The following is a 24,381-nucleotide window of genomic DNA, read 5'->3' on the forward strand; positions in this document are numbered from 1 at the left end:
ATGCAAATTTCGGGATAGTTCGTTAAAGTGTTTAATGAGACTTGACTTGAACTTGTTTAATTATCAAAGACAAGAGTTGTTTTTTAGCAAATTAAACTCACACTTAGATAAAATCAGTAGCTGGATGATCTAAGTTAATGAACCCCTAGGTAGAACATTTAGTGGAAGGTACTTGGGGTATATGATACTTTACTTAAACCTCTTCACGTTTCTCCCTAATGTTCACACCGTGACATCTATCCTCGACTTCGAAGCACCCTAGGAGTGTCCCCCTAAAGGATGGTGTTTGGGTAGGTCAATACCAAGGTAAATGGAGAGAATGTTCATAGTAAGTGGAAGCGGGACGTGTGACAACATATCCTATGGTCTCTCTCATTAGGTTGGATAACGTTTCTGTGCATCGCCTCGAGGCACCTTAGAAGTGTCCCCCTAAAGAATGACAGTTTTGCACGACTTTTTATCTGATCTCCTGTATAGGATAAGGTCGCTTTAGTCTCTTCTCCTAATCTGCTTTTTTCCTACGGTGGGCGCATTACGTCGGGACTCTAGGGCCAAAAATGAGGGGTTACACTTACGCGAAATTGTTAAAGATTAACAGTTCTGGACAAAAATGGTGACTGTTAGTGTCAGTTACAAAAGCCATTTCAGTCTAATGGTTGATAATGTCTCATCCCAGTGAAAGGGCACCTGATCACCCTATCGGTGACTTTTGTCCTGCCTCGCTGGGGCATCATTGCGAAAGATGTCTTTTCACTTAGGGTACATGAAAACTATTTTGCTAAAACTAAAATTGGTGTTAAAAGTGGTAATGCATAGACTTATTAAGTTTATTCATGTTTTTTTTAGCAACGTTAGAATGGCTACAGCCATATTAGCTCTATTAAGCGTCGATAAACTGACTGGCGAAAACTACGCTAGTTGAAAACACATGATAACTACTATTTTGATCATCGATGACCTGAGGTTCGTCTTTACAAAGGAGTGTCCTCCTATTCCGACTCAGAATGCCACTCGAAATGTTCGGGAGGCTTATGAGAGATGGACATGGAAAAACGAGAAGGCCCGAGCTTACATCTTGGCCAGTCTAAACGATGTTTTGGCCAAGAAGCATGAGCCTATGGTCTCGACACGTGAGATCATGGAGTCTCTACAGGGAATGTTTGGACAACCGTTTGGACAGCTCAAGCATGACGCTCTAAAAAGCATCTTCAACTCTAAAATGGAGGAGGGTACATCTGTTTGAGAACACGTTCTGAACATGATGGTCCATTTCAATGTGGCGGAGATGAATGGGTTGCGCATCGATGAGGGCAGCCAGGTTAGCATCATTCTGTACTCATTTTCATATAGCTTCCTACACTTTGTCAGCAATGTTGTGCTGAACAAAGTAGACTATACCCTTACAACTCTCTTCAACGAGTTGCAGACATTCCAATTCTTGCTGAAAAGTAAGGAGAAGAAGGTTGGTGAGGCAAATTTTGCTTCATCTTCAAAGAAGTTCCATCGGGGTTTGACCTCAGGGACTAAGTCTACACATTCTACTTCTAACACTTCTAAATGGAAGAAGAAGAAGGGTGGTAAATGGAAAGGGAAGACACCTGCTAACCCGCAACCTGTCACTCAGCAGAGAAAACGACCAGCGCCGGTTGACAAAGGAAAGTGTTTCCATTGCAACAAGGGCGGGTACTGAAAGCGGAATTTTCCTCGTTGGTTGAAAGAGAAGAAGAAGGCTAAGGCCAAGGCAAAACAAGGTAAATATGATTTACTAATTTTGGAAACCTGTTTAGTGAAGAATGATGATTCTGCTTGGATTATTTACTCTGGGGTCACTAATCATGTTTGTTCTTCTTTTCAGGGGATTAGATCCTAGCAGCAGCTTGAGGCTGGTGAGATGATGATGCGAGTAGGCATCGGGCATGTCGTCTCAGCTGTGGCAGTGGGAGGGCTCTAGTTGACTTTACAAAATAAATTTATCATTTTGAATGATGTGTATGTTGTTCCCGAGTTAAAGCATAACTTAATTTTTGTAAAGTGTCTGATAGAATGTAAATACACTTTCAACTTTTCGGTGAATAAAGTATTTATTTTGAAAGATGGTCTTGAGATTTGTTCAGCAAAACTGGAAAATAATTTGTATGTGCTAAGGCCATTAGCAACAAATTCCCTCCATAACATAGAGATGTTTAAAACTGTCTTAACTCAAGTTGAACGACTTGAGGTTTCTCCTAAGGAAAATGTCCAACTTTGGCACCTTCGATTAGGGCACATCAATCTCAATAGGATTGAGAGATTGGTGAAGAATGGACTTCTAAGCAAGTTAGAGAAAAAATCTTTACCTGTGTGCAAGTCATGTCTTGAAGGCAAGATGACTAAAAGATCTTTTACTGAAAAAGGTATCGAGCGAAAGAGCCTCTAGAGTTAATTATTTTTTCGAAAGGGGTAATGTTAAGAGTTCAATTAACTTTTTTTTCTTGAAACAACGACAACATCATATCAACAATTGAATTAACAAAATTATCACAATACATCTGTATAGATTGTTATATTGGCATATTATTAGATCAACTAATGATGAGATCAAGAATCATTTAAATCTATTCTTCAAACTTCAAAAACTACAATAATGTTTAATCTTATTAACAACTCATAAAAGTAAATAAAACTTGTGCGTCTATTGAAGGCAAGCTGTATTGACTAACACACACTTATTTAATACATAAAACTTTTAACAATAACTATATATACATATATGAGAGAAAAAAAAAAAGTATAGTTTGACCTAAAATTTATGTATCGATATTACCCATTTACCCATTTCTTGACACAAAAGTAAGTATAGATTTAAAATACAATCATGCCGCATGGAAAAAAACAAGTGTAGGATTTTGATTTATGGAGCCAGTTGAGACTGATGATGATTGTGTGAAGGAGCTCTTCTCTAACCAGTTTTACACTGGGAAAACAAAGTTTCTCACATGGTATTAAATTTATGTCAATATGTCAATACTTTTATAAACACGAGAGATGAATCAATATTTTCATCATACCATAGAAAAAATCTATAAACAAAAATAAACATAAAATTACCACTAATATAAATATGATATAAATAGATATGCTAACTTGTTTGAAAATCATAAAATATTTATTAATTTAATTTTTTTTTTTTATATATTCATCCAAATCGATATTTCGTAGATATCTTATCAAAATTTTAGTAAAATTTAAGACATCGATTTTTCCATCGAAATCAACACTCTAAATCTCACTAATTAACTCCTTCAAAATCATCTTAATTCTAGAAAGAAATATCTTTCATGCTTTCGTTTATCTTCCTTTTTGAAAGAGAATATTTTTTATTTTTTATTTTTTTGGAAAGATATTATAATTAAAATGTGGAGTGAGAGAATTGAATTTTTAACTTCGAAATTAATAATACGAGCACTATGTCCGTTGAACTACATCATATTGGCTAAAAAGAGAGACTAATTTTTAGTTGTGGATTTGTTGGTGGTCTTTAAATGCATTTTTGTAAAAAAAATAATAATAATAATAAATAACAGGTGTAGGATTAAAAACAGATGGACATACACGTGGCAGAGTTATATAGTATTATTAAACAAAACAACGAGAAAGGGCCCACAAACACTATTTGTCGTTATCTCGGTCCCATGATTCTATCCACATCGAGAAAATAATAATAGTAGTACATTTCAATACGAACACGTCACGAGCGTGTCACGTGGAAGTACAATAAAAAAACACATTAACAAAAGGAATATATATTTTATATATAATGAATGGAGGAGACTGAATAACGTGTGGCCGGAGGGGAAAAAAAAAAAAAAAAGTTGTGGGGTCCACGTCCATCACATTTGGGCATTGGCAAATTGCATCGGAAAGCTTTTTTGTGCAACATAAGGCGAATCCATTTGTCGCCTAATAAAGCAATTGGAAAAAAACTTCTCATTTTTAGCCATACAAATTTTCGGACATTATACACCGTCCAAAAACTACTTTTTTATTTTTTATTTTTATTTTTCAATTTCAAAACATTTAGTTGATTTATAATATTTTAATGGATAAAAAAAATACTATTTTAGACTAGTCCTCTATTTTAGATTTTGTTTTATTTTAATTTTTCTACTTCTAAATTTTTAGAATTAGTTCGGTAATTTATGGTTGATTTTTCAAAATAATAAAAATAAAAGAATAAAAGATAATAGTCTCTATGAACAGTTCTTTTATTAATAATAGGAAATATATTTATATAGTGTCTAGAATTTTAAAGTAGTAGAGAATATGCACAAGTCAAGTACGATGTTGTAACAAAACAAATGATAAATAGATAGGTTGAATAATAGAGGAGAAGAATAGAAACAAAAAGACACATATATTGATAATCCAATTGGATGCAATAACATCTACTCTGAAAAGCAGTATACTCAATAGGAATAAACTTCACTATCAGAAGAGTTAAACAATTACAACAAAAACTATATGTTAGACTCCATCTATAATGACCCATGTATAACTTATTCTCTAGTTTTCAACATAGGTTTCTCTTAAGTTTGAGATCCCCTCAAACAAACTTACTTAGGCTCCCTTTACCTTTACGAGATAACTTCTCTCAAGTTAAGTATGAGATCCTCTTAGTACATAGAATTTAGGCTCCTTTATATCTATAGGTTTATTTTTGTTCAAATAAATTATTATTTTTTAATCCGTTTCAAGTTGAATTTTCTCAATCTTTTGAATTTAAAATTTTAAATCTCCATTTTAAACACTATGTCAAATTACAAATTAAATCAATAGACTTTTTTAGTTGCTTTATTCACCTTATTAGGCTTACAAACATTGTTTTCATCTAAGGTTTTTTTTTTTTTTTTTTTATCTAATGTTAAATTATTTTCAAAACAAAGCCAAATTTTTAAAAACATTAAAATATATACTTTTTTAACAAATATGAAAACTATAGTAAACATATTTATAAAAGGAAATCCATTTTAAAATAATATTAATGATAATAATAAAATTATTATCGAACAAGACCTTATTTCTTATATTTTAAAAAATGAATTTTTAAATTTGTAGCAAATAGGTATTTATTGTTACTGTTGCCTATAAGACACGATCAACTAAATTTTTTTTAGAGAAAAATATATTAAAATAAGTTAGAAAATTTTATAATACAACCTAAAAAGTACTATTTCTAGTCTTTATAATGCTATGACTTTACATCCTCTTTAGTGGGCAGATTTAAGGGGGGGAAATGTTGGAAATGGGCATTAAAGTTGAAATAGCTAAAGTAATAAAGAAAAAAAAACAACAAAATTGAAATGATTTGCCATCTAGAGTATGGAAAGGGAGGATCTGCCTCCTCAATAATTGATATTTTTTTTACTTTTTTATTTTATTTAATTTTTTGGTGTCTGAAATATTTTATTTTGGCCCATTACATCACGTCTCATGAAGTCCAAAAATCCACAACTCGAAAAGAAACACATCAATCGTAGTGTCAAATATTTATTTTTATTAAATTATATTTAAAGGCAAATTTAAGTGTCAGAATCAACTTAATTCAATTAGTATGCGAAGCATGCATTGAAATTTACATCTAACAAGACATTAAATTAAATTAAATGGTGTGTTTAATAGTTCTATAAATTAATAAATCAATGACCTATTTGATAGAAAATAAAATAGAAAATGGAGTATTTATTAGACATCAAGTAGAAAATTTAAAGACATGCTATACATTTTCTAATTGAACTTATAAGTATATTTAATTTTATGTGGCTTACAAAAGTAATGAATATCTAGGAATGGTTTGTTTCGTGAATATTTTAGATTTTCATGAAGTGGACATTTGGATTACTGTGTTTATTTTATGATATTATGAGATGTCTCGACATCTGAAGATTTTCAAGCATATGGATAGAGGACATCTGGAGAGTATTGGATGTCCTCCTGAAACAAGAGTTTTTCAAATTCTCGAATTGAGGACATCTCCATCACACACACATTGATAACATATAAAATAACATAAATTGTATTGATTTTAAAAGAAATTCAAATTGATAAAAACAAATATGTTATATAAGTTCAAATTATATCAAAATAATTATAAAGTAATAAACAGTTGTAAGAGCATTGTTGGAATTTTATGTAAATTTAAGATATTTTCGAATAGAAATCCTATGAAATAAACATAGTAATCAAAATATTTTCAGATATATACAAAAATATTCTTACAAAACAAATATGATAATCGAAAGATGTCAAACATATATAATTCCTTGATTATCAACCTTCCGAAAAAACAAACGACTGCTTAAGATAATACATGATAATCATATATTATTCAGCAATTACATGGTTGGCTAATTTCACTTTAGTTTGGACTTTTGGTGGGTGGGTAATAAATTAGTCCAAGATTTTAATAATTAATTTTTTATTTTTATGAAAAATATATTATTTATATATAACATTCTAAAGATAGGCAATATAAGTCTAGTTCGATTTTAGTTAATGTGGTTGAAATAAATAGGAAAATATATAAAAATGATTTGACATACTTTTTTAAAAAGATAAAAAATATATATATATATAAAATAAAAATGAAGTCTAGGTCGTTACTACGTGGAAACGCCGCGGCCCACATTGTCCATTCACGTTTTATCTAACAAACTACAAAGATTAAAAACAAATGAAAATCCTTCTTAAAAAAATAGAAATAAAAATTTTCTAGAAACTTCTTAAAATACATAGAACTAAAAAGTTAATTGTAGAAATTTCTTTAAATGTTTTAAAATTAAGGCTGAATATACATATTATTTTGTATTTCCTAAAATTAAATAATTATTTTTTAGTACAATAATTTGGGATACAAAGACTTAAACATCTAACCTCTCGATTATAATTGTATATATCTTATATATATGTTAAGTTAAGCTCAAATTAATAAATTAATTAAATAATTGTTAGAAAAGTTGGATGAAAAAATTCACAAATTAGTTTAGTTTTCTGGATTTTTTTTTTTTTTTTTTTTTGCTCTTGATGTAATTAAAATATATTTTATTAAGCCTCAAACGGAATCTTTAAAAATAAGAGAACAAACCTAATTAGGAAAAAAATTACAGCAACCACTAGATAAACGAAAACTTCTAGCCCTCTTCGCATGATATAGTCTTCAATTCTTTAACAAGTTCAAAATTTTTTGTACTTAATTAAACACTTTCTACCTCACCTGTGAGATGATGATTTTAAATTTATTAAATTAATCACTTCTAGTTCATATGATTTTGTTATTGGTTCTTTATATAATTTCATTTATCAAATTCATTCGATGATTTGTTGTAATTATATATTCTTTAATTATTTGTCCACCACTTGATGTTTAATTTTTAAAATATAAATTTAAACTATTGTGGACTTATTGGCGAAGTGTATTAAAATATTTGCTAGATTAAATTTAGAATATAATAATTAAGATTTTATTAACGCAGTAACTACTTCATTTATTTTGTTAGAGGTTGAAAACTATATATTCGTTATGTTACCAACTATTTTTGGATTGGAAAACATAATTTATTATTTATGCAAATAAAAATAATAAAAACGGTATTGATTGATTCTAATAATGAAACTTGCTTTTCCCTCTTGTCCTATTTACCAACCTTCTATATATAAATCAATACCCTCAAAAACCCCTTGCCTTGTCAATCAAGCTTCCGATAAATACTAAAAAAAAAAAAGAAAAAGATGTGCAAAGGAGTAGAACAAGAAGAAACCCAAGTCGCCGTCCGGCAGCGGCGGACCACCGAGGAGGCAACGGGCGGCGGAGGCGATCCAGTCCGGTGCGAGCTGTGCGGCTCGAGGGCGTCTCTGTATTGCGAAGCGGACGAGGCGTATTTGTGCGGAAAGTGCGACAAATCGGTTCACAGCGCGAATTTCTTGGCGCTGCGGCACGTGCGGTGTCTGCTGTGCAACACGTGCCAGAGCCACACGAGGCGATATCTGTTGGGAGCGTCCATGGAAGTCGTGCTTCCAAGTACTGTGAGTCGTTCTTATTCAGTGGAGAGGAATTTCCGAAATTACCACTGTGATTCAGATGATTTTGTTCAGAATTGCCCCCAAGTTTTGAAAACTCCTTGCCTCTTTCTGTAATTAACCTCCTCCTTTGGTGGTGTTTATTATTATCATTATTTTTTAAATGAAAATGTCTCTGATTTTATGAGATCATGTCCTCTCTGCCACTCCCATCCTTGTTTTGTTTTGTTTTTTTTTTTTTTTGTTAAATAAAATACTCCTCAACTTTGTTTTTTTAGTAGAAAAAATATAATTATTCTTTCAAATTAAAAGTTATAATGTTATTTTAAGTATAAATTCTTTTTAATTTTGAATAAAAATTGAAATCTAAAATTGTGTGATGGTAATCTAGTATAAATATTTGGATCACCAACTCGTCTAGCTCAACATGAAATTGTTTTAAGTCTGAGATTTTTGAATGATTTCCATTTTGAGGTAGTTTTTAAATGTTAAAAAACTTTAGTGTATTATAATTCTTTAAAGAAGGATAGTATATTATAAAATAAAAATTGAGATCCAAAATTATGTGATGGTAACCTAATATGAATATTTGGATCATCAATTGGTCTAGCTCAACACGATATTATTTTAAGTCTCAATCTTTTATTTAAGATTTTGAATGATTTCTATTTGGGTAATTTTGAAAGGTTTAAAAAGGTCAATGTATTACAACTTCTAAAAGAATGATGGCATATTAGAATTAATCGATAGTAATTTCACATGTATTTTTCATTTTTTTTCTCACAAAACTTTCAATTATTGTGTTTTAGGGTGTGTTTCTAGTTTAGGCTCCGTTTGGTAATCATTTTGTTTTTTGTTTTTGTTTTGAAAATTAAGTCTATTTCATCCATATTTCTTACAATGACTGCATCTTTCTTAACTACAATGGTTGCCAAATTCTAAAAACTAAAACAACTTTTTGAAACCAACTTTTCTAAGTTCTCAAAATTTGGCTTGATTTTTCATACCATTGGTGAAAAGTAGATAACAAATAAAGAAATTTGAAAGTGTAAGTAGTGTCTATAAGCTTAAAAATTTTCAAAATAAAAAACAAAAAAATAAAATAGTTATCAAACGAGACCTTATCAATTGATGTTTAAATCTTAATTAGTTAATAGTCAGTATCTGAATTTCAATTGTGTGCTAAAAACCCATTTAATTTTCTAAATCTTTGTCGAGATAAATGCATAAATTTTGAAAAAGGCCGATAAATGATACACAACATTAAAAGATAGGATGAATTAAGGCTCGTTTAGATTTATTTAAGAAAAAAGTATTTTTCAAAATATTTATTTTTATTTAAACGCTTTTGATTAAAAAAATTGATTAAAATATATTTGAAAAATTATTTTGAGTGGTTGTTAAACACTCCAATTTTTTCCAAAATAACTTATTTTTTAGATTAAACACTTGAAAATCTATTCTGAATACACTATAAATCTATAAAACGATAAAATGAAAATGAGCATAATTGAACATATATAGTATATTTTATATAAGGGTTGGTTACACAAATAACAATCAGACCCAAGATAATAAACAATGTAGAACAAGGATAAACATATTAGAGATATGACACAAAATTAGCATAAGATATTATTGATAGTAGCTATCAGTGATAGTTATATAGGTAAATGACTAAAAAGGCCACACGTAGCCCAAGATTTCACGCTTCTTCTTTCAGTTTTCTCAAATTGAAAACTATTACTGATAGCAGCTATCAATGATAGAAATTGATAGCTACTGTTAGTTGCTATCAGTGATTGCTTTCAATTTAAGAAATATTAATTCAATCTTAAAATAATAACACTTAAAATATCACCTTTCAATTTGCTATTAATTTTCATTAGCCATCAGTGACACACTTTGATTAATTATAATCAAACATAAAATATTAACATCTAAGGCTATCAGTGGTTATTAATGATAGACTTTTATAAGTAGTTATCAACTTTTAAAAGGAAACTATCATCTTTCAAAGATTAACATTTAAAGCTATAAGTGATAGAAATCTATCAATAAGAGGTCTATTAATAATTATCTCAGATATTTACCTCAATTATATTTGAAGGAATTGTAAAGTTTCGTAGCGGAAGCAAGGATTGTTCCCATTTTTAATTTTCACATAACAAAATTTTTACAAAATATAATTATGCAAATTACAAAAACTATGCAACATGCCATTGAAAGAGGAAAATAGGGTTAGAGTTTAAGATACACTTACCCTTACAAAACCAATATCTTCTCCTCCTTTTCGATCACGAATAGTCACAATCCAAAATGGGCCACCACCACAAATAATCAATCAACAGTGCGATGACCATTCACAAATTGCTTGTAAGTATAGTTGGGCCAAAATTATCATTTTGCCCTTATGGTTACATCTAACTTCTTAAGTATCACTGATCCCTTTAATGAACAATAAGTCATAGTCAAACTATGACCAAACCCTTCTTGGGCCAAAAGAGAGTGTGACGCCACATTGTTCAACCCTAAAATCAGCCTTTAAGGGAGCAATTTATCTACTTACCTAGACGTTAGGGAATGAGTGAATTCCGTTTTGTGTAGTTGTGTTCCCAGCTCCCCAATCGGATGAATCACCAAAATGGTAGGCTTATTGAGTTGGCGATCTGGCCACTCTCACCTATATAAATCAAAGGACCGTTTTCATAGGAGTTTGCAACCCACTCAGGATTCAAGCCATATCACCTATGGTCATCCTGGTGAAATGTAAGTCTCTATTATGAATGATGTTATATAATGAGACTAGTCATTTCGTGGTCCGATCTTATACACACCCCTTTGTATAAAATACCTCTAGTTGCATGTCTCCACATGAATGATCAGGATTGGATCAATAGTAGCACTTTACAACAATAACACATACAAAACATGTCGTATTCGCAGTGTCACCAGAATAATGTAATCAGCCTTATCCATCTACTACAGACCGTTTAGGTTATCACTTAAACATGATCCACCTTTATGTCTCTACATACATGTTTAAGCTACAGAAGATAACTTTGGATGTTAATTTATTGATTTGTGGATTAATGCTACTAAAAGTCGAATAATGTTGGGTTCTATGTCCTAAAACTCGCAGCTTGTAAAGTTAAACATTTTCTAATTATTAAAAGATGTTATTTAACATTTCTTCAATAAAATTGTTATTGAATATGTAAATTGCACTTGTAAAGACTAAATCCAATAAATTAAGATCTATGACTATTATATGAATACTTGAATTTTATATGGAGACATAAAAGTGGATCAGATTCGAATAAGTAGTCAAAATGATCTATAATATACGAATAAGGTTGGGTGTCTTATTCTGGTAATACTATCTGATGCAGCCACTCTGTAGTTGCTACAATTTGTTGTAAGGTGCTACAAACAAAGTGATCCTAATTCGTTCATGTATTAACATGAGAAGTGATGGCGTCCTATGTAATGAGTTTGCGTAAGATTGGACCAAGAAATAAGTCACGTTTACTTTATAACGTTGTTTACTGTTTAAGACTGACTATTTCGCTTAGATGACCTAGGTAACTCGATCTTAATCCTTAGCTAACTATGAACTCCTGTTTATTTGGGGTTATCTTTTGATCTGCATAGGTGAGAGTAGTCCAATATAACCGCTCAATAAGCCTCCCATTATAGGGATAAGATCAGATAGATAACTAGGGACATAGTTTTGCAAGATGGAATTCGTGCCTACCTAATTTAAGGGATAGAAGGAAGGTTGGTTTCTTAAGTGCTGAATTCAGGTCTTGAACAAGGGGCCCCACCCTCTCATTGGCTCGAGAAGGATCTGGTTTAGTGATTGGATCACAAACCAATTGTTCATTAGAGGATCAATGGAACTTAAGGAGCAAGACGTAATTTCGGGGGTAAAACAACATTTGACCCAGCCGTTATTACGAACAACCTGTGAAGTGTCAACTTACCGATTATGGTTAAATCAAGTGCACACAAATATATCTACAGTGAGGAGAGTGCAACTATCGAGCTATAGTTGTGTAACTCGATAGTTAACGAATATTGATTAATTTAGTCTAAAGAGTTTTAGCCAATTAATCTCAAATCGTTGGAGCTCATGATCTGTAGGTCTATAAGGTTTCTCTACTAGTTCGTAAAACATGAACACCTTAAATTAATAAATTGAATGAATTTGGAATGATATCAATTTAAAGTGTTCAAATTGAATTTCAATTTGAAATATTCAAATTGAATTTAGGGTTTGAATTTGAATAGTTCAAATTCAAATTAGGGTTTGTATAATTATATTTGATATAATTAATTAGCGTTTAATTTATCGAAATTAAAAAAAATTGGAGAGTTTATAATATTTAAATATTAATTACACAAATAGAATTCATGTTTAAATATTAGGTGTATAATTAATTTAATATTTGATATTAAATTGTTATTTAATTAATTAAATATGTTTAATTAATTAAAATCAAATTATTTTTCATTTTTAATTCAATTTGAGAAATTGAATTTTTGAATTTTTGAATTTAATTAAATAAGTTTTAGTTAATTTTAAATTAATTAAAATAAGAATTTAAAATGAAAAGTATATTGTTAGTGGAATCATCCAAAATTCATCAAAAGGGAGGTGTTTCTTCACTTTTAAAGCACCTATCCCACTTCATGTTGTCTAATTGAAGTGACATTGTAAGTACTTGCATGAAGATGATACATAAAACTCTCAAAATTTGCAAATGAAAAAGAGAGAGAACTGGAAAAAGTTTTCTGTTGAGTTCTTCTCCTTCACCTAAAACTCATTCTATTCCCTTCACAAATTCACTCCATTTTTTAGTTCCACCACTCAAATTCAAGGTTGAGAATTGTAAAGAAGATCTCTTGATGGTTCACTAAAGATTTGGAGCTGAGAATTCGTGAGAAGCAGCTTGGATTGGAGGAATTCTTCAAAGGTATGTATTTATTGAAACTATCTTAATACCCTATGAACATGCTTATTTTGATGTAAAAATTAAGGAATTAGAATGCTTAATGATCCTATTTTCTTCCGCTGCTTGTTTCTGTATTCCAACAAATAAAACATCCCATATTTTATTAAATAAATAAATTTTTTGTACATTACAATTACAAACTACAGGACTCACGAATTTAAGGCATCAACCCAACAATCTCTCACGTATCCTAAAGCTAGTGGGGTGTATGATATAAAAGTTCCACTGATATAAAAGTACACATAAAACAATAAACTAGGGCATAATACGCGCCTAAACCAAATCTCCCACTTGCCCTAGACTAAATATGGATTTTCCCGTAGATCCATACTCTGCAGATGACTCTTAAACGCCTTAGTCATGAGGGCCTTTGTAAATAGATCAGCAATGTTGTGCTCCGAAGCTATTTGTGTGACGATCACATCCCCTTGATGCACAATCTCTCGAATGAGATAATACTTTCGCTCTATGTGCTTCCCGCGCTTGTGACTTCTAGGCTCCTGATAATTAGCCACAACACCACTATTATCACAATAAAGGGTGATGAGTTTGACATGTCTGGAACCACTTCCAGATCAGTAAAAAAAATTCTAAACCACACAGCTTCCTTAGCAGCTTCACAAGTCGCTACGCACTCAGCCTTCATAGTGGAGTCAACAATATACCCCTTCTTGGTGCTCCTATAGACTACAACCTCTCCATTAAGAGTGAACATCGATCCTGATGTGGATTTCCTAGAATCCATATCAGTCGAGTCTGTGTATCCTATAAGGTCCAGATTCTTAAAACCATACACGAGTATGTCGTCTCTCATTCTTCGTAGATACTTGAGGATGTTCTTAACGGCAGTCCAGTGATTAAATCCTGGATTAGATTGATATCTACTGTCTATCCCCACTGTAGAGCAAATGTTAGGTCTAGTACATAACATCGCATACATTAGGCTACCAACAGTTGACGCATAGGGGATTCGTCTCATTTTCTTAACTTCTTGAGGTGTCTTAGGACACTGTTCCTTAGACAATATAACGCCATGCCTGAAAGGAAGCAAACCTCTCTTGGAGTTCTACATAAAAAACTTAACAAGCATCTTGTCAATATATGATGTCTGAGACAGGGCTAGCATTTTATTCTTTCGATCTTTAAAGATCTGAATGCCCAGAACAAATTGTGCCTCTCCCAAATCTTTTATTCGAAATTGGGTTGCTAGCCAATTTATAATTTTAGCTAGTAGACCTACATCATTCCCAATGAGTAGGATATCGTCAATATACAACCTAGAAAAGCTACTGAACTGTTGATGATTCTCTTGTATACACAAGATTCATAAACATTTTGATCAAAGCCATAAGATTTGATTGCAGTATCAAATCTTATATTCCAAGATTGAGAAGTTTGCTTCAATTCATAAATGGACCAATTAAGCTTGCGAACCTTTTGCTCTTAACCTTAGGTTATGAATCCCTCAAGTTGTTCCATATAAATGGTCTTCTCAAGATTGTCATTCAGAAAAGCAATTTTGACGTCCATTTGTCAAATCTCATAGTCATAATATGAGGTAATGAACAAAAGGACCCAAATAGATTTTAACATGGCAATAGATGAGAAAGTCTCCTCATAGTCGACTCCTTTAACTTGGGTATAACCCTTTTCCATAAGTCTAGCCTTGAAGGTTTGCACATTCCTATCAGCACCCTGTTTTCTCTTATAGATTCACTTGCAACCTATAGGTTTAACCCCATTAGGTTGATCTATAAGATCCCAAATCGAATTGAAGTATATAGACTCCATTTCGAGATCCATAGCTTTGATCCACTCATCCTTGTCAACATCCTCCATTGCCTTCTTATAAGACAATGGATCCTTAACATCTCCATCAAGTGAATGAACTCTTATCAAAGAGAACCTATGAGCAGAAGCAAGATCGTTCCAAATTCATTGTGACAGAATTACAAGCATTCACAAACATACAAACTAGTTATACATCTTTAACAAAATTACGGCATGCTTTCAAAAATAAATACAAAGGAACGAGAGACATACCTTTGAAGAATGTTTCTTCTAACTTTCTCTTGCTCTCGTGAAGCCTTGGACCATCACCTCTTGCTATCGCTACGAATGCCAACCCAATCGTTTAGTGTATTGTTTGGTCAATCACGAATAACCTTCTCCACGAATAAGTAACAACTGGGACACGGCCACTCAGTAACCTTGGTATTCTCGGAATGAGAATCCAGGAGGTGCGGGCTCTGTTGGATTTGGTAGAGGTTTGGAGGAAACAACGATTGCAATTTTCCACTTGTCTCTACATACATGCTTAAGTTACAATGACAACCAATGATCTTAGTTTATTGGTTTGTGGTAAATGCAAATAAAACATCTCATATTTCATAGACAACAGTAAAGAAAATATCTCATATTATTACATCACAAGCGTTTGTTCAATTCATGTGTTTACAAACTATAGAACCCAATGAGAGTTTAGGACATCAACCTCAACAATTTTCCACTTGTCCTAAAGCGAGTGGGTGTACATAACAACAAGTAAAAATCAATAAACCAGGGCATTAAAGCCCAATACAAAAATCTCCCACTTGCCCTAGTCTAGTTGCGGGTGGTCCCGTAGACCTATGCTTTGAAGGTGACCCTAAAAAACTGTAATCGTGAGAGCCTTCATAAACAGGTTAGCAACATTATGCTCCGACGTGGCTATCATGTCCCCTCGATGCACTATCTCACGGATGAGATGATACTTCTGCTCTATATGTTTGTCGCGCTTGTGACTCCTGGTGTAACGACCGGATCCTTACACATTTGATCCGACCGCTACGACATGCATACTTAGACTTTTCTATCATGAGATGAGTTTTTGTTGAAATTTCAAAGAACATATCTAACTTTATTAATTAGATAGAAAAACTACTATAAAAAGTTTATTTATCAAAACATCACGGATCCATAAAACATTAGCGTGGTGGTTCAAAATGCATATGCCTATAATAGTGAGTTTGATGGTTGGCCATTTGAGCGACGTTCAATTCTGCCATCTACGCTGTGTCCTTACCTACAAAGTCTGTAAAAATATAGGATGAGTATATAATATACCCAGTAAGTAGTTCTCACGTAGGGTAGTGACCAAATGCCACTCACAAGCAACATGTCATGAAAACATATGATCAGGACCGAAAACGTTATAATAACATGTGGTGGTCGGTTATGCTTCCAACATAAATCTCTCCACCCTGATAGGAAGATGAGGACCTAAGCGAAAACTAACCCATCTGATGATTAGCGGGTCACGTAGCCAGTAGAGCCAGAGTCGCATCCAACATCAATCATTAACATAAACGTAAGATTAGATTGGAAGCATACTTACACCTAATTAAAACTTGATTTTAACGTAATCGTGAACAAACATAATGCATGGGGTCCCTTGTTGAGAAACGTGTTCTAAACATGTAATGCAATATAAAAATTAACATAACCATGCAACATAATAAAGGTACACTACCATAGAACACTTAAAGAGAAGGTGAGATAAACTACTTACCGTGATATAGTTATTCCTTATTATTCTTTATGATTTGATCAGTAGAGCTTTCCCTTTTTAAACTAGAAGGAAATTTGGGCAGCACCTTACCCGAGCTTTTCTCTTTTAACCTCACAAAACTTCCTCACTCACACTTACTCTTTCACACGATTTTTTGTTACTGAGATTTGTTTGAGAATGGGTTAAATCTTTAGGCAAAGGGTCCTATTTATAGTAGTTTTCAGCTCTTCTCAGTGTGACAAATCATCGTACATGTGGCTTTTTTTAAAATTACTTAGGGTTTAAGGATTCCTCTCAATAAGACACCTAATCTTGGCTAACGTTTGCCCTTACATCATCATTCTTTGTTTGTATTCAATTTTAGGGTTTTTCTATGTATAATCTATAATATCGTGGTCAAATTCAACGCATAATTCGTGCTTCTGTCCAAATCTCGCTCACTCTGCTCTCAGAATCTCGCTGTCTCCAGTTTTCTCACTAGGACTTCGCTCTGTCCACTCTCGCTTTGTCCAAATCTCGCTCCGTCCAAATCTCGCTCTCCATGCTCTCAGAATCTCGCTCTCTCCAGCTTTCTCGCTGGGAATCCCGCTCTCTCCACTCTCGCTCTAAAATTTTCTCTTCCGTCTTGCTCTCTCTAGCTTTCTCGCTACAATTCTCGCTTTCTCCGATTTTTCCTTCAATCTCGCTCTTTCCAGGGATCTCGCTCTCTCTACTCTCGCCAGCCTCAATCTCGCTAGCCTCGCTTGCTGAGGTTTCTCGCTCTCCAATTCTCTCTTCGATCGCGTAACTCTCTTCTCAGTATCTCGCTCTCTCCAATTTTCCTTCAATCTCACTCTCTGCTTTCTCCAATTTTCTCTTTAAATCTCGTTCTCTCCAGGAATCTCGTTCTCTCCACTCTCGCTTTCTCCAATTTTCTCTTCAATCTCGCTCTCTCCATCTTTCTCTCTCTCTCTTCAATTTTCTTTTATTTACTTATTTATTTATCATTCAATTAGAGTCTCGCTCTCTCCACCTTCGTTCTTTCCAATTTTCTTTTATTTTTATTTATTTATTTATTAATATTAATATTATTATTATTTTTAATTGTTTCTCTGCTTCCTAAATTAAGGTTAGGGTATTTATATTTATCATCCAATAAATTTCAATATTTAATTTCCTATAGTGTATGCGTACAAATCTGGGTTGTTACATCTGGACTCCCTAGAGTTCGCCACAACACCACTATTATCACAATAGAGGGTGATCGACCTAGATATATCTAGAACAAATTCCATATCAGTTAAGAACTTGCTGAGTCAAACGACCTTCTTAGAAGTTTCACATGTCGCTACATACTTGGCCTCCATCGTGGAGTTGGCGATGCACCCCTACTTAGTGCTTCACAACACTACAACTCCTCTGTTAAGAGTGAACAATAAGCCTAAAGTGGATTTACGAAAATATTTAGTAAGAGTCTGAAAGTAAGGATAAAATATTTAGATCCATACACAAGCACATAGTCCCTCGTTCTCCGAAGATACTTGAAGATATTCTTGACAGCAGTCCAGTGACCCTATCCTGGATTAGATTGATATCTACTGCTTATCAAACTGAAAGCCAAGATGTATGCTCGGGCCTTTTCGTTTGCTCGTATCCAATGCTTATATGCCTCATAAACGTTTCGAGGAGCATTTTGAGCAGGAACAGGAGAAAAATCCTCCATAAGGACAAATCTTAGGTCATCAATGATTAAAATCGTGTTGATTGTGTTTTTCCACATTGTGTAATTTTCATTAGTAAGTTTGTCAGTAGCGAGTAAGTTTAGTGTTGCATAAGTCATAATGAATTTGCTGAACATACAGTTTATTTATATTAAAATTCAAGCATTACCCATTTGAAAAATCAATTAAATTTAGCAAAATAATTTAATGCACTCTACGTGACATATATTTTGCAATGATGTTTCAGTGAGGCAAGGTAAAAGAAATCGTAGGTGATCAAGTACCCCTTCATTGAAATGAGACAATCTCAACCAATATACAGAACGACTCCTTGTTACTGTAAATATTAGTCATCATTGTTCAGTCTAGAAACTATTAACTTACTTAACATTTTCTTGTAAGTGTTGATGGAGTTAGCATGCAATTAGCGGAAGCTAACAAAATTATTAAGTACTCTAATTCAATAAATTTTAGCAACTAAGCAAGCGTGTTTATAAATTGAAAATATGATTTTGAAGATATACCTTTGAAGAAATCCTCAATTTTTGAATTCAGCCTGAATCTTCAAGCCAAAATGTTGTAGTCCACCACTTGATCTTCCTTACTATCCTCCAAAATCTTAGATTGGAAAGTGGATTCCAGAATGAATAGGAATAGGGGGAATTTTATGGAGAAAGACTGGTTTACTTGAATGTTGAAGAACCCTTTTTCAACTTCATTATTCAGCCAAAAATTCAGAATTGCCTCTCCCCTCTCAGCACAAATTGAACCAGTTTTTGTTCAAGTTCTCCATACAACCTAATTGCATCAAGACATGACACCAAGGTTCAAATAATTGAGTGGAATTTAAGTGTCAAAAGTGGGAGAAACCCACTTATTCCATTTTACTATTTTTTTCCAAAAATGAATTCTAGAAAAAAAAATTCATTTTTCTTTTTGAAATCAAATTTCAAAATGGAAAAATAAATATTTATATAATATTAATTCAATAATTAATATTAAATAAAAAAGCATTAACTTTTTTAAAAAATTTAATTCTATAATTAATTTTGGATAAAATTAATTAAACATTTTAATTAATTAAATTAATTTGATATCAAATATTAAATTAATAAAATACCAATTCATTGACCATGAATCTTTATTCATATAATTAATATTTAAATCAAATTTAACTATTGTCCAATTCTCAAATTTCATTTAATTCGATAATTAAACGTATAATTATAAATTCCCTTCATTCAAATTTGAACTTTTCACATTTACTTATCACACTATTCTAAGGTTTAATCCGTTTTGTGAGCTGGTAGGGGGACCTAATGGATCTATAGATCAGGATTTCAACGATCCGAGATTAACAAACTAAACTCTTTAGCCTAATTAACCAACATTCATTAACTACCAGGTCACTCCACTAAAATCCAGTAGTTGCATTCCCCTCACTGTAGATATATTTCTGTGCACTCAATATAACCATAATCAGTAAGTCATCGTTTCACATGTTGTTCGCAATAACGGCTGGGTCAAAAGTTGTTTTATCCTCGAGATTACATCTTTTTTCTTAAGTCCACTGATCCTCTAATGAACAATTGATTTTTGATCCAATCACCAAACCAAAGACCAGTGAGAGGGTGAGACCCCTTGTTCAAGACCCAAAGTCAACAATTAAGGGAGCAACCCCTCTACTATCCCTAAAAACGGGTAAGAGAGAATTTCGTCTTGTACCCCGTGTCTTCAGCTATCTACCCGGTCTTACCCTTGAATGGGAGACTTATTGAGCCGACAATGTTGAGCTAACCCTCGCTTACGCAAATCTAAGGATAATCTCGAATAAACAGGAGTTCACAGTTAGCTCAGAATTAAGATCAAGCTACCTAGGTCATCACTTTGAAATAATCAGTCTTAAATAGTAAACAATATTATAAAGTAAGAATGATTTATTTCTGGTCCAGTCTTATACAAAATTTTTGCATAGGACGCCCTACTCGCATGTCTCCATATGAACGAATCAGGATCATATTGTTTGTAGCACTTTACAACAATTGTAACATCTACAAAGTGGACCGCATCCGATAGTGTCCCCAGAATAAGATATTCAGCCTTATCCGTATACTATAGACCATTTTGGCTATTTACTCGAACTTGATCTAGTCTTATGTCTCCACATAAAGTCCAAGTACTCATGTAATAGCCATGGATATTAGTTTATTGGATTCAAGTTCATTTTAAAACGAAATGAACAATTCATACATTCAATAACAACTTTATTGAATAAAACTTCAATAACATCTATATTGATTAGCAGAATAAGTTTATTGTTTACAAACCACGAGTTTTAGGACTTGAAACCCAACAAACTCCCACTTAGACTAAAACTCCAGTGGTAACACATATCTTTGAGTTTTTGAGTTTTTAGAGAGAAATACAATAAACTAGAACATCACGTACCCATGATTTGTCTTCACTAGGTATCATATACCTATGGGTTTTTCTCCCACTTGCCCTAGATTATACAACCCGTAGTCCTAAACTCACCAGGTGACCCTAAAACACTTTAGCCGAGAGAACCCCTGTAAACACATCAGTATACAAAGACTGCTAACTATCAACAAATAGGGAAAGCATCTTATATCCTCGACTTCTTGAGGTGTGATAGGACACTATTCCTTTGAACATTGATTACCTAATTTTAGGTCAATGGTATTTCAACGTCATCACCAAGTATTGATGACTTGAGTTTCTACTAAATCCATGTTATGGCTAGATTGTCACAAAACCCTCCCACTACGTCGAGGCACTCTCAAATCTTAAAGATGCATCTAACCAGTTTCAACAACTCTTGTTTTAGGGTCAACTTTATCAATAACTTTTGTTGATTTTCTATAACTATTATGGAAACTTGACACAACACTAGTTTTATCACAAAAAATGATCTCTCATGTGTTCTTCTTTGAGAAAAGTAGCATTTGTTGATACAAATACTTTATTTTCTTCTAGGTTGAAGAAGTATACTACTTTTGGGTAGCCTACTGATAGGCATATTGTTTGAACGACATTCCAATTCCTTAATATTTTGTACCAACAGATGTGTCGGTCGTTCCCAAATTCTGAAATAATGTAAACAACCTTTACGTATTGAAAACAACTTTTACAACTTTTCCACAACTCATATGGAGTTTTAGAAACACCTTTAATGGAATGATGTTCAAAAAGTATATAATAGTCGCTATTGCGTATTCCAAAACAATTTAGGCAAGTGAGCATAGCTCATTTTTCAACTGAACCATGTCTAACAGAGTTTTGTTTTTCTTCCCGATGCACTGTTTTGTTGAGGCGCCAGGTGTAGAGAGTTGTGACTGGATCCCATGTGCTATCAAATATTCCTGGAAATCTCAGATTTATATACTCTCCACCTCGATCTAATCGAAGTGTTTTAATTATTTTACCTAACAAGTTCTCAACTTCAGCTTTATACACGTTGAACTTTTCAAGTGTTTTAGACTTACAATAAAGTTCGGTAAATATAACCGTACTTTGAATAATTATCAATAAAATTGATGAAATATTCTTACCCTCTTTTGCCTTGACATTCATCAAACTATAAAGGTCTGAATGTGCGAGCTCTAAGGGTTCTTTGGTTCTAAGACCTTTTCTTATAAAAGATCTTTTGGATATCTTATCTTCAAGACAAGACTCACATAGTGTTAAAAGGTTATCTTCTAGCTGATTTAGATGACCACTTTTAACTAATCTCGCAATCCTATTAAGACTTATGTGACCAAATCTTAAGTGCTAAAGATATGTACTTGAAGAAACATTTTACCTTTTATTTTTCTATCTTAGCCTTAAAGAACCAAGATCTTCACAATTTTCCTCATTTTCGATCACGAATAGTCGCGATGCAAAATGATCACCACTACAAAAGTTTCCTCTGTATTCTCCTTAGGGTAGGGTAAGAATATAAAAATGTATGGACTCTGATAATTTTGGGAAAGGGAGAGAATTTGAGAGGGGCAATTTTCTTCTAGGTGAATCTTTGTTAATGTAGAGAGATCGATTTTTTCTAAAGATTTCTTTGTGAATAAGATAATAGGTGTACTAAAAAAAAACTGCCCACACAACCCATGTAATATTGAGAGAGAAAAGAGGGGGAGGGAGTTAACTCCCTCCCATATTACTTTCAAAAAATTAATATAATAATATAAAAAATTATTTAATATATATTTATGATAATTACCTTATCATATAACATATATATTAACCTCTATGTTATATCAAATATAACATATAACTTATAGGTTTTATATTGTATCAAATATAATGTAACCTATAGTTTTAACCCTCTCAATCATTTGTAGTATTTAATATAAATCATTTATACTAAATTTAATTATATGAATTTCATCTATATAATTAATATTTGAATCATATTCAAATATTTATTTTCTCTCAAATAAATTTATATATTATAATGTATCAAATACATTATATTATTTATATTATATATAATTAATTCTCTCAATTAATTGGAACAATTCAAAATAATAAAAAATTCTCAATAATCCTAGTTGAGTTACAGAGGGGACCGTATGGATCTGTGGATTGAAGCTTCAGTGGTACTTGAATAATTAATTAAACTCCTTTAATTAAATTATTTATCATCCATTAACTATTGGGCACTCCACTAAAGACCGACAGCTGCACTCTTCTCACTACAGATATAATTCTGTGTCCATTAGATATAACTAGTCAATAGTACGATGACCATTCAAAAATTGCTCGTAAGCATAGATGGGCCAAAATTATCATTTTGCACTTGTAGTTACATCTAACTCTTTAAGTACCTTTGATCCCTCTAATGAACAATAAGTCATAGTCCAACTATGACCAAACCCCTCTTAGGCCAAGAGATGGTGTGGTGCCACATTGTTCAAGCCTTGGAATCAACCCTTAAAGGAGCAATTTATCAACTTACCTAAACATTGGGGAATGAGTGAATTCCGTTTTGTGTAGTTGTGTTCCCAGTTCCCCAATAAGACAAATTCCTAAAATGGTAGGCTTATTGAGTCGAAGATCTGACCACTCTCACTTATACAAATCAAAACACTACCTTCATAGGCATGAGTTCAAAACTCACTCAGGATTCAAGTCATGTCACTAATGGTCATCTTGGTGAAATGTAAGTATCTATCATGAAAGGTGTTATATAATGAGACTAGTCATTTCGTGGTTTGATCTTATATAAACTCTTTTGTATAGAATACTCCCGCTCACATGTCTCCACATGAATGATCAATGATCAGGATCAAATAATTTGTAGCACTTTATAACAATTATAACACCTACAAAACAAACCGTATTCGTAGTGTTACCAAGATAAGGTATCCAACCTTTTTTATCTGTTACAGACTATTTAGGTTATCACTTAAACATGATTCACCTGTATCTCTCCATGTTTAAGCTACAAAAGATAACCTTGGATGTTAATTTATTGGTTTGTGGGTTAATGCTACTAAATATCAAATAAAACATCTCATATTTTATTAAATAAATAAAATGTTTGTACATTACAATTACAAACTACATGACCCACGAGATTTAGGGCATCAACCCCAACAATATCACCAATATCATTAATATTATTCATTTTATTGATATATACCTAAGTCTTATCACTGATATACGGATATCACTAATAGCTATGACTATCATCAATAGCTTCAGTCAGTGGCTATCACCAATACCTTTTAGCTATGGCTATCAATGATAGATTTTCATAAAATGGAATTGACTTTTCATTGATATCATCGATATATGGGTATTACCTAAGTTCTGTTACCGATATCACTGATATCACTTGTATCGTAGTTATTAGTGATTGTTTCTATCAATAATAGCATGCTATCAAAGATAACTTTTGTCATTCATTTTTATCATCAAATAACATTTTATCGTTGATAGCTTCTATCACTAGTAACATGCTATTAGTGATTACTTCTAAGAATTCCACTTACACTTTAGTTCCAAATTCAACTTTATCAATTAAATTCACTAAGTTGGC

This window comes from Benincasa hispida, chromosome 5 (genome assembly GCF_009727055.1).
Source record: "Benincasa hispida cultivar B227 chromosome 5, ASM972705v1, whole genome shotgun sequence".
Taxonomy (NCBI): domain Eukaryota; kingdom Viridiplantae; phylum Streptophyta; class Magnoliopsida; order Cucurbitales; family Cucurbitaceae; genus Benincasa; species Benincasa hispida.